Genomic DNA, 19,505 nt, shown 5'->3' on the forward strand with positions numbered 1-19,505 from the left:
ACGTTATGACATGGAGGAGGGAGTCATTTGTTGATTACTAACAATAAGATGGATATGAGTTAAACCTGAAATAATAAAATAAAAATAATATAGAATAGGCATCATATTCTATATTGCAAAAATAATAAATTTGCCTTCTGTGAACTGTGAGAAATATATAAATATTTAGCCAATATTACACTTCTGGTTTGGGCTCCATCGTATTTTAAATTTTATATGATATGCAGAATTTAAAATGCAATGCTGTCTAATATTTGACTCAAAATGTTTGGCCAGACAACGTAAAGCTTACTTAAGGAATTAGCTTTTTATAAAATTACTTACAAAATTAAAAAAAAAATAGATGGAGTGTGTGATTTGTTCAGGCAACATTTAAAGAGGCTGACATTGTTCCATTAGGCGACTTCCCATGTGTTTGTTTTAAGTAGCACTTCAAGGAATACTCTTTTTTCCACAGATCAATCATTTAGCTCTTCATTCCACAAATATTCATGAATTTTAAATTTATTCTGTGAGAAGGTCACAGGCAGTCAAAAAGTCTTTGTTCTCTCTGGAACGCAGGAAACAAACACATGAAATACACTGTCATATGTGTCTCACATGTGTGTCGTTACAATGTGATATTTGCTATGCCATGGAGGGAATACAGAACAAGATTGTGGGTTGGCAGTAGCAGGCGTTCAGTGTGCTTTTACTTAGTCTTAAATGTCCTCTGAAGATCGGTACAGTGAAGGACTCATCCTAGCTGTAGTGCTTTAAATGAGGAATCTCCCTGTAGGCTCACTTGTTTGAATTCTTGGTCCTTGACACACAATGCTGTTTCAGACAGCTACAGAACTTTTCAGAGAAGGGGACTTGCTGGAGAAGTATGCAATGTCTCTTGGCTTTGAGGGTTTATGGCTTCTCCCCATTTCTTGTTCATATTCTGCTTCCTATATATGCATCATGAAGTGATTTCTCAACTTCTTGCCATGCTTTCATTTCTTCCTCTGTGCACATCAAACCCTCTGGAACCATAGGCCACAGTAAACTCTATCCTGGGTTCCTTTGGTTCGGGTGTTGATCACAGCAACAGAATAGTAGCACTGCTAATAGAGTTGACTGGATCCTCAATAATGACCTAGTGAACAGAAGTTACATCACTGGGGACAACTGTGCTGTCCTCTCTCTATTCTCTTGGCCTCTCTCGGGTAGACTCCACATGCCCAGGCCATGGTGTCAAACATGTGGAACCAGAAGAATATTGACTGAAGTCTTTGAAACTACAACCACAGGATCCTTTGCACTTTATATGTTGATTTTCTCAAGCATGAGCATGATAGATCTCACTGGCGGTAGCAAATTAGGTGCACAGAATAACCCTTCTTGGTCCTGTGACCAGTCATGGAGAGTTTCAGAGTTGGAGAAGAACCAGGTTTTCCTAGAGTTTAAGGGAATCAATTCCCTAAGGACTGTTGATCTCACCTTTCATTTGCTTTTGATGACTCCAGTTTGATTGATGTTCCAGGGTCTGGAAATTTGTTTCTCTGAATGACAGAATCATTTATACATCTCTATATACAAATACTACAAACAAAATAAAAATATTGCAAATTATTTATGTGTGTGCATGTGAGAGAGAGAGAGAGAGAGAGAGAGACAGAGACAGAGACAGAGAGAGAGACATGAGCACATGCTAAAACATGGAGGTTAGAGGAGTTATTGTGGGAATTAGTTCATTCATTGATGGGTCACACAGGTTGAATCTAAATCATAACTCTTATAAGAAATGCTGTTATTGACTGAGCCATCTGGCAGGACTGACAAATTTTAAATGTATTAAAAAGCAATAATAATAGCACTTGTAATAAGTTTTATTTACTTCAGTTATCTACTGGTGAAGTGACATTTTAATCTCTCATTCTTGGCTATCAAGGAGGAATACCCTTTACATTGAAAATAAAAGCCAAGGAGGGCCTAGGGTGAACAAGCTGTAAGATATCCGAAGAAGCCAATAGAGTTGAGAAAGCCCAGAGACATGTTGTCAGGACAAAGAGGTAAAGACTGTGTAACTGGAAATTGCATTTACAAGTCTCAGACTAACTTTGCAGAAGGGCACAGCCACCAGCCTTGACTGCCTTTAAGCAAAGTGTGGGAATTACTAGGAAACTATGCAAAATATAGTTCACTAAACTGATCAAATGCTTTGCCAAAATAAGACAATGACAGCTTTTCTCTTTAAGATACAAGCCACATGCTCATTACTGCCCCACCTGCTGCCACTTGCAGTGCATTAAGCAAACCTTATTTTTATTCATGATCTAAAGAGCAAATGTCTTTACCTTCTGTACCCCCAATCCATCCCCTCATATGATGGTGGCATAACTATCACCCTGACCATTCACGGGCCTTTTTCCACAAAGAAGGATCAGCTTCATTATTTGATAATGCTCATGATTTCTCTAATATCAACTGAATTTAGTAATCTCATAACAAACCTTTAAGGTAGTATCTATACTGTTCACTTGTTAAAGTATTAAAATCCTCAATTTAAAAGACTCCTACTGGGATCCAGGCTACAATCTGAGAGCTGATCTCTAAGGGAATTATTATACAATATTACTTTTTTTTAAATTTTCTTTCTCTGTAATTTTACAATGAAAAGGGGAAACATCAACAATTTTGGTTAATTTGAATGCTTAATCTCTTATGAGCATGAAGAACTGTTAATCCCAAACTATCCAGCATTGAATAATCTCTTAGTAATAATTTCTAGCTGCAGAAGAAACATTAGCAAAAATGGCCTTCTGATGGTGAGGACAGGCCCATCATTTTAAAAATGGAAAATGGTCCCACTCATTAGTTGCAATAATGAAACACTGAACCTTTATGTTCAATTGCATATGCCCCTGCCTATAGCAGGCCAACAGAGATGCATGACCTCACAGGGACACTCAAAGGAAAATAATTTCTTTCATGCATGAACATTGCTTTTCCCTTTTGGGATCTTAAGTGTGAACAACCACTTTAGGAATTTGAGGGTAAAGAATCAGGCCTGATCACATGGCGTTCACAAACGCCCAAACATCCTCTTGCAGGGAATCATCTTCCCTTGCACAGCGACACATTAAATGACCTGGTAATTGTGTACCCTTCTTCTTCTGGAACTTCTATGAATACAAATGAACTCTTCATGGGCAATCTCAGTAATAGGAACCTTTCAATGGTCTGATCATGAACCAAGCATTTCTGCATAGCTGCAGCCCACATTCTCCATCAGTAATGGATATGACTTGGGAGTTTATTCACTTACAGTTTGAAGTTGCTGGTTCCTAATGTTATCTCAAATATAAACAGTGTCCGGATTTTCTCTACTCTCTACTATCTTTGTGTGTGTGTGTGTGTGTGTGTGTGTGTGTGTGTGTGTATAGGTTATGTGTTGATATATGTGGTGTGTGTGTATGTGTGTCTTATGTGTTGGTGTGTGTGTATGCGTGTGTGTGTGTGGTATGTGGTATGTGTGTATACGTGTGTGTTGTGTGTGTTTGGCATGTGTATGTGGTATGTATATATGTGTGTTTGTATACGGTGTGAGTGTGGTATGTTTGTATATGTGTGTGAGGTAACTGTATGTGTATGTGTGTGTACATTTGTGTATGTATGTGGTATGCATTTGTTTATGTGCATATGTGTATATGTGTGTGCATGTATGTGTATATATGTGTATGTGAGTGTCATGTGTGCATATGTGTGTCTAAAGGTATGTAAGTGTTTGTGTATATGTGCCTGTATCTGTATGTTTTATGTCTATATGCATTTTTGGGGTGTGTGTATATGTATGCATGTGTATGATGTGGGTGTATATTTGAAAACATTGTGTTTATATATGTGTGTATGTGAGTGTTATGTGTGAGCGTGTGTCTGTGTGTGTGTGTGCTAGGGGGTATTATGTCATCATCTACCCCTTTTTCCCTACTTTCGTTCTTTTTGTCTTCCCTCTCACTGTCAATATCTGCCTCTCTCTTTGTCCCTTTTACCTCTTTCCCTCCCTTTCTTCCTTCCTTAGTTTTTACCTCACCTCCTTTTTTTCCTTGTACTTTCCAACATTAGAGTAAGGGCATTGGTTGGTAGAGATGTTTAACTTCTTATTGAGAAATAATTCTACAGATTCAAAGCAGGAGTCACATACTGGGTGAGCTCTTCTACTGCTTGGGACAATTCATGGCTTAGATCTTGGTCTGAAGTGACTGATTGGTTGTGAACATGTCAGTTACTGTCACTGATTCTGTAGGGGTGCTGGGGTACTGCCTTGCTGGCCCCACTTAGTTTCTGCGGTGCAATCTTATACTGTCATTGTGGTGGTGACCCAGTTTCTACTTCCAGGCATCCAGAAAATAAGTTAGAATTGAAGAATAAGAGAACAATAATGATCTGTGGCAATATTGTTGTAAACAGCCCTCAGGGGTGGGCAATGTCGTGTGTGAACCAGAGTGGTCAGCTGCAAGATAATATGAGTCATGTGAATAATTTGGGACAGGATGGATCAAATGGGAGATGCTGTAAGTGCAAATAGGTTAAGAGGAAATGAAGGAAATAGCAATGAAGCCGGGTGGCCAGGGGAGAGGCTCACTTATTCTACATTGTGAGGAGAACCATCGCCTTGACAGTTGTCATTAAAAGATAATTACTTTTCATTCTGTAACATGTCCATCAGTTTTCTTAGAAAGACAAGGGAAAATATTAGAGATTGTGTTTTGGAGGTGAACAAGGAATAAACAAAAAAATTTCTCTAGAACTGTTGTACATGAACCTGGAAAAAAATGAGGGGAGGAGGGGAGGAAGAAAAGCAAGATTCTGCAAATTTCCTCAGTGCCTCAACCCTCCTTGGTAGAAATCAATCTTGGGTTCTTTCAAAATGTCAGAGACTAATGCTTCATGTTTGATGTTCTGTGGATGTGTGTCCCTGTAAGCACATTTCCATCAAAATCCTCTTACGTACAGCTGACTGTTCTGAGCACTGTTTTAGTGGATCATGGCTGTGGAGAGAGGAAGCCACTGCAGTGAATGAAACAAACAGGGAGAAATCAGCCTACACCAGAAGTGGAGGAGAGTTCAAACAGTGAGAAATGGGATTTACAGAAAGCTTGGGTCCAGATACTCTTACCAACAGGACAGGGTCCCCACACAGCCGTCTGAGTTGATTGTTATATTGGAACACTTGACACAGGGCAATGTTAGAAGAAAAACATTCCAAATCAAGTTGAAGGTCCGATAGCTGAACCTAAAATAAACATCTAATAGATATAGCAATGCCTTATGAAAATAAGCGAGACTCAGAATCAGTAAGAACTCATTCTGTTTGCATATCTTCATTTCATTCAACTGACGGCCGCAGATAAAGTACGGAAAGCCACACAGCTCGAGTGTTTCAGCTCCGGATAAACAACAGAACACAGAGTCCAGGCTTGGTGGGTATTTCCATGAATATGAACATATTGCTTCCTCATTTTAAAATCAATTTGCTTGTTCTTAGGTGGTGGAGCAGGTAAGCAAAGCTGTCAGTGCCACACTTACTCTGAAGGTGACATCTGCTCACGCAGGTTTCATCCTTCTATTGTCTCAGCCGCCTTCGTCACCCATCCCTGCAGCTGTCTAAAAGCACCCTCCACTCCTGCTTTCCTCGGGGCAGAGAAATGGAACTGTCTGTGCATTTTGACCACTTACGAAGCTACTATGTATCTGAAGGTCTGAGTCTCTCTGGGGGGAGGGGGGGGGGATGCAGCTGTTTCTTAGCACTGGTTCTTTTATGCTTCAGAGAAGGGAAGAAAATAGCTCTATTTAGTGCTTAGAAAAATATGTATCTGTTTTGAATTTGCAGCAATTAGATTTCTCAAAATGAATTCATTGAACTTGGATGGTTCTCTGGTTAAGGAATAATAAGGCGCATGCTTGATTACTGAAAAGCCTCTTCTGGTCCATGTGTCGTAATGTTAAATTTCATTCAACAAGCATCACTGATATTTTCTTCAGTACTTTAGTACTTTAGTACTACTGAATCTGAGAGCAACATGGGCTCTGGGGCGGTCTCAGTGCTCATTGTAAGCCCCCACCTTGCCAGGTACCCTTCCTTTTCACAAATGCATATAGACTTCATAAATGTAGTAGCGGTTTCCAATATAGAGAAACAAATAAAAATATTGGTATGTTAGGCCATTCGGCTTGGCAAATAGCTATGGTGTTGGGCTCTCTCCTTCGTTTCCCAGAGTCCACTGCAGCCTTGCATAATAGAACAGCCATCCCTTGCATTTATTAAGTTGTCTCTTTCTTTTCATTCTATCAATGAACCACACACTACCTACTGGCAGGACCCCTCCTGATGTCAGAGGGTATTACCTAAAGCAAGCTTCAGTAAGGAGGTAGGCAGTATGCACTTATGCCAACCGTAATTCAGAACCCAAAATTTTATGTTATTTTTTAATTGTTAAGTTATGTTTATTTTTATTTATTTGGGGTGGCATAGTATGACATGCGCATGGAGGTCAGATGACAACTTGCAGGAGTCAGGTCTCTCTTTCTACCACGTAGGTTCCAGGGATCTAACCCAGGTCCTTAGATAGATTTGGCAGCAAGGCCCTTTACCTGTTGAGATAGCCTGACAACACACAGTTTACTGTTTAATACTGTTTAATACGGAGAGATTGCTAATGATTTGCTGAGTCACTGTGGGATGCCACCCAGTTTATTCAAAGGTCTGTATTCAGCAGGGATGCAGCTGTACGATTGTTTCATTTCCTTTTGTTACTGATTTTTGCTACACTTTCAAGCCGGACTCTCTAGGCCATTACGGAAATCTCAGGCACATCTTCCAGGATTCCTGAACACTTTCAGTCTCATCTACTTTACCCTAGTTGGGTTTTTCAAAGGTAGATTCAAGCTAGTTTAATTTTCTCCCTTTCCTGGTCCTGCTCAGGCTTCAGACTGAAGGCCCTGAAACACTAAACTAGTAAAGGAAGGATCAGTGATGACCCTTCTGGGCGGCTAGGAATGCTGGGCTTCGATTCCTGTGAATGGTAGTTGGGAGGAGACAGGCAGGAGTGATCGTTCAAGCCTCACACTCAGTGATGCTATGATACTGTCAGGGTGGGCTGTGCCTGCACCATGTCCCTTCGATTTCCCTGTATTTTCTCCATTCTTTGGAACTGGTAATTACATCAGCATAAACATTAGATGTGAAAGGATGCCTGCCTCCCATGTCTAGTTACCTGTTTGGATTTTTGTCTTCAGTAGTTTTTTTTTTTTTTAACATTTGTTAAGGAATTCTTCTTGCTCTGACATTCTCCGTAAAGATAAACTAAGGCCTTTGAAATCTCCAGTCTCCGTGCTCTTCATGAATTTAATACCCTAGGATCCAGGGAGAAGTTGAGAGGCAGTAAGTGTTACAGTTCCTCAAGAGGCTTAGCACACTCTCCGTTCAGCTTTAAATTCGAATAGCCATTTCTAGAACAGCAGAAAATGTATCAGACACTTGGTCAAGGCTTTGAAATTAATTTGCATTATTCTTTTAAACGAGGCAATAGATAAGTAATAGTCTGGTTGCCTTCATGAAGAGGTCCTGTCAAGTGTTAATAATATGTATCTGCATCTGAAGTGTATGCAAAACATCCCTTTACATCCACAGAACTTTCTTACTAAACTCTCCACTCAACAGATATCCACTCTCGAGAAGTTTGCCTGTAGCGAGATAAAAGGACAGCGCAGAGATTTTGACAATACGAGGATTATGGGAAAGACATGATAAGAAGATTAGAAAGCCTACGTGTAAACAAATAACAAAGATTTTTTCCTTTGGTGAATACCAAAGGGAAACATGAAAAATTCATTAGTAATATGTCAGTAGTAAAATTCATCTTTAGAGAAGGTGACTCAGACACTGTATTGCTATCCCTGTGTCTCTGTTTGGTTAACATCACAGGAGGTTTTGCTGCATGTCTTGTACTGACATGCACCTTTAATTTAGGATATGCCTGTGTGGCCTTTGTTTGCTTGCTTGTTACAATAGAAGGATTGTAAACCATTGTAAATGGTAACTTTGTAAACGCTGTGGTTAAAGTCTACCTCATGGATTTCCCTGCTGTAATTTCTAGAAAAGCAGAGAAGGGCTTGGTGGTGGAGGCAGACACATGCAGGTGTTTGTGACCCTGAAAAGGGAGACATAACTGTGCTCTTCACATTCTTTTACTTACAAGCTGGACAGCCTCGTGTAAGACAGATGAGCAGCAGGTGGACAGCCCAGGAAATAACAAAGAGGAGTTCTTCATAGATTTTATAAGACGACATAGCCCACGGATACTCTGCAGTTCCAGGAGACAGCGCAATGCATGGATCCTAATAGTATCTGAATTGTATTAGGAGAAATATGATTACCTTCGTGTATGTGTGTGTGTGTGTGTGTGTGTGTGTGTGTGTGTGTGTAGTACCACAGAGAGAATAAACAATCTGGTCTATACATGTACTGTTACAGTGAACTTTGGAAATCCATACGTCTTGAGTTTTCTGTCTCTTTGCATTCAAATATTAATGAATTAGTTTCCCACACAGTTTGTAATATAAATAGTATAAAATAATATGATAAATTATCATTAAAATTCAAAACAGTGTCCAAAATAAATTAAAACACGTTTAAATGCCCTAATTTGAGAATTAAATATTGCCTCAGTCTAGTGCCCTGAGCAAGCAAACCATTTAACCTCCACCTCAGCTTCCTCAAATTGGGAGATAACAATTATTTACCTACCTCAGAAGAGTGGAAGGTCTAATTACTTAATGTTTATAGAGCGCTTTAAAGTGGAAAGGAGCTGAATAAGTATTACTATTAATAGTATAGGCTCTTTAATTTGATTTTAGTGTTTGGGGACAATGAAAGTCTAATTCAGCAGCTTCCACACAGCCTTTGTTGCTGTGACTATAAAATGAACTAGTGATGCATTATGCTTTCTAAAGGGGACTCCTATAGAATGACTGGTATAGAATTACAAACATGCAAGTCAAAGACTGTATTCAGGATCCCAGAGACAAAAGGGAGAGCCTTTTAAATAAACCTGAGTGGAGCAGAAGGGAAGGTACCCAGCTCTGTGTGAATGACAAGGAACCCTGACTGTGTCTGCTGCATACCCAGAACAGGTCACACTGCCTTTTGGGGTGACCACATTTTGTTCTTCATCCTTTTGGCTGGGGATTTTCACGATTCTTTCCCCTGTCTTCATTGTTCACCCATATCTTTGTCTTTAAAGGTGGCTACAATATACTATGGAGACTCAGTGCACAGCTGATGCAGAGTACAGCCTGCACATCAGAATGGGAGAGGCTCTTCCATATTCTACACCTGTGTCATCGATGTCTCATCAGCTCCTCTCAATTCCCTTCACCCTTTCTCAGGTGGTGTGCGGTTTTGACATCAGTCCAAAGGCTTCCCCATGCTCTTTACTTTGACTGATTTAACTTACATTTATTGGTAACCATGAATTTTTTTCTTATCTCTTTCATCTTATGCAAAGAATGAGTCCCTTACTACACAACCTTGTCTTTCTTGTACAACTGACTAATGTGTACCTTAGAAACTATGTGTTTGTTTTCTCTCTCTCTCTCTCTCTCTCTCTCTCTCTCTCTCTCTCTCTCTCTCTGTGTGTGTGTGTGTGTGTGTGTGTGTGTGTGTGTGTGTGTGTGTGTGTGTGTGTGTGTGTGTAAAATGTAACTTGCATCCCATTTGTAACTGCTTCCAGGAAGGTTACACCCACGACATCAAGTAAAAATTTCAAATCCTCTTTCCTTTAGCCAATCAACATGACTTTACTATACCAGCTCAAGCACGCTTCTTTTGTAATCCTTATCTCACCATGGCCACCTTACCAGATGGAAGTGGTATTTGTAAGCATGGTTTTCAAGCCACAATCGAGGCTCTGGGGAAGACTTTCAGTCACTTTCAGTGGCTCAGGGTCACTTTCAGTCACTCTGAGATAGACTTTCAGTCATCTTTGAGTTGCATGAAAATGGCAGGTGGCTGTAGCCCGTGACAGCTAGAAGGTGTGTTCTGAAAGGACTCTAGCCAGCCCAGCCTGACAAGTGTGGCTCTGGCAGTCTTTGCTTTTCTCCCTCATTCCCTTGACTCGCTAAAACCCATTAGATTACATTCCTTAAGCTGCCCATCAAGGTCTATTCCCTTATTTGGCCACTTCTGCCTCCTGAGGCTGACTATCAAGGTCCAGCTATCAAAGTATTGAAGTCTAGCAAATTGAAACCCTCATTGGCTCACCTAATAACCATGCCCAATTAAAATTAAGCACCTCGTCCTAGCATGTGGTTTCTCCCATATCTTTATAAACTGCCGTTTTCCTATAAGTTTGTCTCCTATCTTTTGTCCTGTTTTCCTCCAGGACAAATATCCCTATCTCCTCTTTCTTGTTCCCCTTTTCTCCCTGCTTCATTATCTCCTGTCTCTGTCTCTTATTTTTCTACCCTCTGTCCTTCTGAGGAAAATACTGAGAATTTGGCCTTGGCTGGAGCCTTCTCCTTTTATGGTTTGAAGATATGGGCAGTTTATTTTCATACAAACTATCATGATGATTTATTACAGTAGCGGAGAACAGTTATGTGACACGCATAATTGAATTATGTGACACCTGTTCCTTCTAATCTTAAGATTACAAAGCCAGCAATTTCTTATAACTCCAGGGCACAAGAATATAGAAATTCCTAGGGCACACAGAGACAGATGGGGCCTAGAGCAAGCCATCTTCTCAATATGCTATGTGGATCTGTGTGGCAGGCATTAGTATCCATAATTCCATAATCCAGTAACTGCTTCTGATTTGCTTTATCAACTTTATGCCTATCTTCCTGTGTGATTTAAAAAAAACAGATACAATATTTGTTCAATCAATATGCATACTACCTGAGACACACACCACATTGGGTATAAAAAGAATTATTAAGATTTTTTTTTGCAATGGAGAGATTCAAATGACCTTGATAATTCCTATGTTCAAGCCCCACAAATCTGGAAATAATGTGGAAAATACTGAATGAGGAAGTAGGGTTTTATTCACATGCAGGTTGAAATGGCCATTAGATTCCTGAGGAGAAATGCCAGTAACCTGGTTCATGGCATGATCACCTCTTATAGTTGACTAAATTGAGTGAGATTCAGACAATTGATTAGGCTCTCCAAGTTATAATAATAGTTGATTACGGACCAACCAACTCAGTGTGGCAAGTACAGGTTCCTTTTCTCTCCGTGCTTTTATCTGTTTTATACAACCAACTTCAAGAAAGCAATTGCACATTCACATCTGTGAGAAAATGTTATGTAGTACTCCAAGCATTACTCTTGGAAGATAAACTATGGGTCTTTTCAATTTAAAGATGAGACAAGTAAAAATGAATTGTTTGCAAAAATGCAAATCGCATTCTAAGACATAGTGAAGAAAGGTCTTAATGGAAAAATGCTGTGAAATTTCGTTAAGTTGGTTTTTATTTTTCATAGAATGCAGCATTTCTACATGGTGTGTTGACCACATTGCATGACTATTTTTTTTGAAACAAGTAAACAAGCAGATATTTAAAAATGGGTTGCCCATGATATCTCACAGCAAAGAATAACAAGGTCTTACATGAATTTCATTACAAAATAACCAGGAAGCTGCAGACTATTATAAAACATATACTACCCCAAAGACAAAAGCTGAAATATACCTGAGTCAATTCCTACCATTAAGCACTTCTGGGAATAGCAAGCAGGAGTAATAATAAATTACCTTAAATTATGAGTCTTTGGATTAAGAACCAATAATCATACTTGCTTTAGCCAACAGCATAAGCATCAATTATGAAGGGAGATGCCTAACCTTTACACATCTGTGTTTATGTGTACTAGCTTGTTAATATGCGAATACCATGCTTGGCGATGAATATTTCAATTTCTTGATTTTGTTTTATGCCTTGTAACTCAGTAATGAATCTCCTGCATGCTCTTTATGCGGTACCCTCTTCTCCATGCCAATATGAATGACTATTGTTCTTCAGTATAATTACCTGGTGATATGGGAGGATTTATATTCTGGGTTGTTTCTCCTTTTGTTTTGTTGAACATTTGTCAGTGGCCTGAAAATTTAGCATTTCTGTTCATCAATACACAGCATGAGAAACAGTGCTGGGCAAGTCCAGGGCTCATACTACAGTGTCAGCCATATTCACCTCAATTTTCTGCCGGAAGTCACTTAAAATACCTATGAGTGTTTGCTTCCAAAATGTGCCCAATGAGTACATCATATCTTCAACATAGCTGCTAATTTTCAAGCATGTTCTCATTTGGCACCTTTCTTAAGTTTTGTAGAAGTCTCTGAATGAATTACTAAAGCTTCTATCACTGATACTCTTAGTCCTACTGTTAGCATTTTGGGCAGTTTTATGTTAATATCTTACATTAAGCATGTTCTACTAGGTTTTAAAAGTAATTTATTTCTAATCATCTACTCATATCAAAAGTTGAATTATCAAAACACCAAATGCACAAAACAAAGAAAGAATATTAAAAGCAGTAAGGGAGAAAGGTCAAGTAACATATAAAGGCAGACCTATCAGAATCACACCAGACTTCTCACCAGAGACTATGAAAGCCAGAAGATCCTGGACAGATGTCATACAGACCCTAAGAGAACACAAATGCCAGCCCAGGTTACTGTATCCAGCAAAACTCTTGATTAACATAGATGGATAAACCAAGATATTCCATGACAAAACCAAATTTACACAATATCTTTCTACAAATCCAGCACTACAAAGGATAATAAATGGTATAGTCCAACATAAGGAGGCAAGCTACACCCTAGAAAAAGCAAGAAACTGATCATTTTACAACAAAACAAAGAGAAGGCAAGCATACAAACATAATCTCACCTCCAAATATGAAGATAACAGGAAGCAACAATCACTATTCCTTAATATCTCTCAACATCAATGGACTCAATTCCCCAATAAAAAGACACAGATTAACAAACAAGATACACAATGAGGACCCAACATTTTGTTGCCTACAGGAAACACACCTCAGAGACAAAGACAGACACTCCCTCAGAGTAAAATGCTGGAAAACAGCTTTCCAAGAAAATCCTCTGAAAAAGCACGCTGGAGTAGCCATTCTAATATCGAATAAAATTGATTTTCAACAAAAAGTCATCAAAAAATATAAGAAGGAAACTTTATATTCATCAAAGGAAAAATCCACCAAGATGAACTCTCAATCCTAAATATCTACGCTCCAGATACAAGTGCACATACATACATAAAAGAAACCTTACTAAAGCTCAAAGCACACACTGCACCTCACACAATAATAGTAGGAGATTTCAACACCGTACTCTCATCAATGGACAGATAATGGAAACAGAAATTGAACAGAGACATAGACAGACTAACAGAATTTATGAACCAAGTGGACTTAACAGATATTTATAGAACATTCTATCCTACAACAAAAGGATATACCTTCTTCTCACTGCCTCATGGTACTTTTGCCAAAATTGAACATATAATTGGGCACAAAATATGCCTCAACAGATACAGAAAGATAGAAATAATCCCATGCGTCCTATCAGAACACCACATGCTAAAGCTGGCCTTCAATAACAATAAAGAAAGAATGCTCACTTATACATGGAAGTTGAACAATGCTCTACTCAAGGATAACCTAGTCAAGGAAGAAATAAAGAAAGAAAGTAAAGACTTCTTAGAATTTAATGAAAATGAAGGTATATACCAAACTTATGGGATACAATGAAAGCTGTGCTAAGAGGAAAACTCATAGCTCTGAGTGCCTACAGAAAGAAACAGGAGACAGCATACATCAGCAGCTTGACAGCACACCTAAAAGCTCTAGAACAAAAAGAAGCGTACACACCAAGGAGGAGTAGAAGTCAGGAAATAATCAAACTCAGAGCTGAAATCAACCAAGTAGGAACAAAAAGGACTATACAAATACTCAACAGAACCAAAAGTTGGTTCTTTGAGAAAATCAGCAAGATAGATAAACCCTTAGACAGACTAGCCAGAGGACACAAAGAGTGTGTCCAAATAAACAAAATCAAAAATGAAAAGGGAGACATAACAACAGAGCCAGAAGAAATTCAAAAAATCATCAGATCCTACTACAAAAGCCTATATTCAACAAAACTTGAAAATCTGGAGAAGAAGGAAATTTTCCTAGACAGAAACCAGGTACCAAAGTTAAATCAGGAACAGATAAACCATTTAAACAACCCTATACCTCCTAAAGAAATAGAAGCAGTCAATAAAAGTGTCCGAACCAAAAAGAGCCCAGGTCCAGATGAGTTCAGTGCAGAATTCTATCAGACCTTCATAGAAGACCTCATACCAATACTATCCAAAGTATTCCACAAAATTGAAACAAATGGAGCACTACCAAATTTCTTCTATGAAGCCACAATTACTCTTATACCTAAACCACACAAAGACCCAACAAAGAAAGACAACTTCAGACCAATTTCCCTTATGAATATTGATGCAAAAGTACTTAATAAAATTCTTGCAAACTGAATCCAAGAACAAATCAAAACAATCAGCCATCATGATGAAGTAGGCTTCATCCCAGGTATGCAGGGATGGTTTAATATATGGAAAACCATCAATGTAATTGACTACATAAACAAACTGAAAAATAAAAACCACATGATCATTTCATTAGATGCTGAGAAAGCATTTGACAAACTTCAACACCCCTTCCTGGTAAAAGTCCTGGAAAGAAGAGGAACTCAAGGCCCATACCTAAACATAGTAAAAGCCATATACAGCAAACCAGTAGCTAACATTAAATTAAACAGAGAAAAACTTGAAGCAATCCCACTAAAATCAGGGACTAGACAAGGCTGCCTACTCTCTTCCTACTTATTCAATATAGTTCTCGAAGTCCTAGCCAGAGCAATCAGACAACAAAAGATCAAAGGGATACAGATTGGAAAGGAAGAAGTCAAAATATCACTATTTGCCATTGATATGATAGTATATTTAAGTGATCCCAAAAGTTCCACCAGAGAACTACTAAACCTGATAAACACTTTCAGCAAAGTGGCTGGGTATAAAATTAACTCAAATAAATCAGTAACCTTCCTCTACACAAAAGAGAAACAAGCTGAGAAAGAAAGTAGGGAGACAACACCCTTCATAATAGTCCCAAATAATACAAAATCCCTCGGTGTGACTTTAACCAAGCAAGTGAAAGATCTGTATGATAAGAACTTCAAGCCTCTGAAGAAAGAAATTGAGGAAGGTCTCAGAAGATGGAACGATCTCCCATGCTCATGGATTGGCAGGATTAATATAGTAAAAATAGCCATTTTACCAAAAGCAATCTACAGATTCAATGCAATCCCCATCAAAATACCAATCCAATTATTCAAAGAGTTATACAGAACAATTTGCAAATTCATCTGGAATAACAAAAAAACCAGGATAGCTAAAACTATTTTCAACAATAAAAGGACTTCTGGGGGAATCACTATCCCTGAACTCCAGCAGTATTACAGAGCAATAGTGAGAAAAACTGCATGGTATTGATACAGATACAGGCACATAGACCAGTGGAATAGAATTGAAGAACCAGAAATGAACCCACACACCTAGCTATGGTCACTTGATTTTTGACAAAGGAGCCAAAACCATCCAATGGAAAGAAGATAGCATTTTCAGCAATTGGTGCTGGTTCAACTGGAAGTCAGCATGTAGAAGAATGCAGATTGATTCATTCTTATCACCCTGTACAAAGCTTAAGTCCAAGTGGATCAAGGACCTCCAAATCAAACCAGATACACTCAAACTAATAGAAGAAAAAGTGGGGAAGAATTTCTAACACATGGGCACTGGAGAAAATTTCCTGAACAACACACCAATGGCTTATGCTCTAAAATCAAGAATCAACAAATGAGACCTCCTAAAACTGCAAAGCTTCCGTAAGGCAAAGGACACTCTTGTTAGGACAAAATGGCAACCAACAGATTGGGAAAAGCTCTTTATCAATCCTACAACTGAGAGAGGGCTCTTATCCAAAATATACAAAGAACTCAAGAAGTTAGACTTCAGGGAGACAAATAACCCTATTTAAAAATGGGGTTCAGAGCTAAACAAAGAATTCACTGCTGAGACTGTCAAATAGCTGAGAAGCACCTAAAGAAATGTTCAGCATCTTTAGTCATAAGGGAAATGCAAATCAAAACAACCCTGAGATTCTACCTCACACCAGTGAGAATGGCTAAGATCAAAAACTCAGTTGATAGCAGATGCTAGCGAGGATGTGGAGAAAGAGGAACACTCCTCCACTGTTAGTGGGATTGCAGACTGGTACAACCATTCTGGAAATCAGTCTGGATGTTCCTCAGAAAATTGGACATTGCCGTACTTGAGGACCCAGCTATACCTCTTTTGGGCATATACCCAAAAGATGCTCCAACATATAACAAAGACACATGCTCCACTATGTTCATGGCAGCCTTATTTATAATAGCCAGAAGCTGGAAAGAACCCAGATGCCCTGACAACAGCAGAATGGATACAGAAAATGTGGTACATCTACACAATGGAATGTTACTCAGCTATCAAAAACAATGACTTTATGAAATTCGTAGGCAAATGGATGGAACTAGAAAATATCATCCTGAGTTAGGTAACCCAATCACAGAAAAACACACATGGTATGCACTCATTGGTAAGTGGGTATTAGCCCAAATGCTTGAATTACCCTAGATGCATAGAACACACAAAACTCAAGAAGGATACCCAAAATGCAGATGCTTTACTCCTTCTTTAAATGGAGAACAAGAATACTCTTAGGAGGGTATAGGGAGGCAAAGTTTAGAACAGAGGCTGAAAGAATGCCCACTCAGAGCCTGCCCCACATGTGGCCCATACATATACAGCCACCAAACTAGATAAGATGCATGAAGCAAAGAAGTACAGGCTGACAGGAACCGGATGTAAATCTCCCCTGAGAGACACAGCCAGAATAAGGTAAATATATAGGTGAATGCTAGCAGCAAACCACAGAACTGAGAACGGGACCCCTGTTGAAGGAATCAGAGAAAGGTGTGAAAGAGCTGAAGTAGCTTGATACCCCATATGAACAACAATGCCAAGCAACCAGATCTTCCAGGGACTAAGCCACTACCCAAACACTATACATGAACTGACCCTGGGCTTCAACTGCATAGGTAGCAATGAATAGCCTAGTAAGGGCACCAGTGGAAGGGGAAACCATTGGTCCTGCCAAGGCTGGATCCCCAGTGAATGGGATTCTTGGGAGGAGGGCGGTAATGGGGGAAGGATGGGGAGGGGAACACTAATATACGAGGGGAGGGGTAGGTTTTAGGAGGATTTTGGCCTGGAAACCAGGAAAGGGAATAACATTTGAAATATAAATAAGAAATACCCATTTAATAAAGATGGGGAAAAAGTTGGGTTATGCAAAAGTTACATAATTTGGAATGATACATCTCCAGGACAAGGGTATTTATGTGGGATGCAGATTACCAATGTGGTATATTCACTACAATTTGTGGATTGTTGTCATTAACAATACTTAACAAATACCAAACACACACACAGAGGAGGGAGGAAGGAGAAAGAGAGAGAGAGAGAGAGAGAGAGAGAGAGAGAGAGAGAGAGAGAGAGGAAAAATAAACTAGCTTTAGTGGTGGAATGCAGTTCCCATAAACTATGACACAATGTCTTTAGAACTTGAGGTCTGGCTGGCAACATGCTGTTTCCCTGGAGCTCCATTGTCTTGCCATATTTCCATATTTCATCAAGCCTGCTTCAACAGGAACAAGTAGCTAAGATCCCTTCCCCTGCCTGCAATCTTTTTCCTGCCATGTCACCATGGTCATACCCACCTGCTAGAAGATGTACATTGTCTCCTGAGTTCTATTGTCCAACTCAAGGTAGCTCACCAGAGGCCTGATGCACTAGGAATAACCAGGCTAGGCCCTCATTCCCAATATCTGCTACATTAGGAAAGTCCAGGGACAAAAATATGGCTAAAGGTCACCATAGGAACACAATCAATAGAAGCCAGGGCAATTTGGCATCTTCAAAGCACTACTACAGTAACCCTAGCAAAAACAAAGCACAAGAAAATAATTTTAATTACAATCTTATAAAGATTATAGAGGCCTTTAAAGAGGAAATGAATAAATCCCTTAAAGAAACATATGAAAATTCAATTAAAGAGGTAAAGGCCTTTAAAGAGGAAATTAATAAACCCTTTAAGAAATAAAAAAAATACAGTTACACTTGGTGAAATAAACGAATAAAGTTATTCAAAAATTAAAATAGAATTAAAAACAATAAAGAGAAAATTCTGGGAATGGAAGACATAATGAAGAGAACAGGAATTACAAACATAAGAATTTCCAACAGAATAAAAGAGATAGAAGATAGATTCTTAGGCTTAGAAGATAGATAGATGAAACTGATAAATCAGTCAAAGAAAATATTAAATCTAAAAAGACCAAGTAATATACAAAGATAGATCTATCAGGATTACACAAGACTTCTCAACAGAGATTCTGAAAGTTAGAAGAGCCTGGAAAGATGTCTTGCAGCCTCTAAGAAACTACATCTTCCAACCTAGACGACTATACCCCGAAAAACTCTCAATCAACATAGATGGAGAAAACAAAATATTCCAAGACAAACCAAATTTATATCTATCCAAATATTCAGCCCTGCAGAAAATAGTTGAAGGAAAATCTCAACCCAATTAAGTTAAGTACACTCAAGAAAACACAGAAAATAAATAATTCCATACCATCAAAAACAAAATAAGGGAAATAAACACACACACACACACACACACACACACACACACACACACACACACACACACTCTAACATCACCAACAAAGAAGTAAAAGGAATTGCCAATCATTGGTCATGGATATCTCTGGTCAAGGGACTCAATTCCCCAATAAAAAGACACAGGCTACAAGAGTGGATGTAAAAACAGGATCCATCATTCAGTGGCATACAAGAAACCCACTTCAGCCACAAAGATAGACATTACCTCAGAGCTGGACAAAAAGTTAAATGGACACAAGAAGCAAGCTGAGGTAGTCATTCTAACATCTACTCGAATATACTTTCAACCAAAATTAATCCAAAGAGATGAGGAAGGACAATCCATACTTATCAAAGGCAATATTTAACAAGATGACATCTCAATTCTGAACAACTATGCCCCAAACACAATGGCACCAACATAAATAAAAGAACGTTGAGAAAACTTAAATTTTACATCAAATACCAACAAGAATAGTAGGAGACTTTAACACCCAACTCTCACCAATAGACAGATCATCAGGAAAAAATACTAACCAATGAAATAATGAAGCCAACCAATGTTACGGATCAAATAGACCTAATAGAGATGTACAGAACATTTCACCCAAACACAAAAGAAAATACCT

This window comes from Rattus norvegicus, chromosome 2 (assembly GCF_021556685.1).
Source record: "Rattus norvegicus strain SHRSP/BbbUtx chromosome 2, alternate assembly SHRSP_T2T, whole genome shotgun sequence".
In the NCBI taxonomy this organism is placed as follows: Eukaryota; Metazoa; Chordata; class Mammalia; order Rodentia; family Muridae; genus Rattus; species Rattus norvegicus.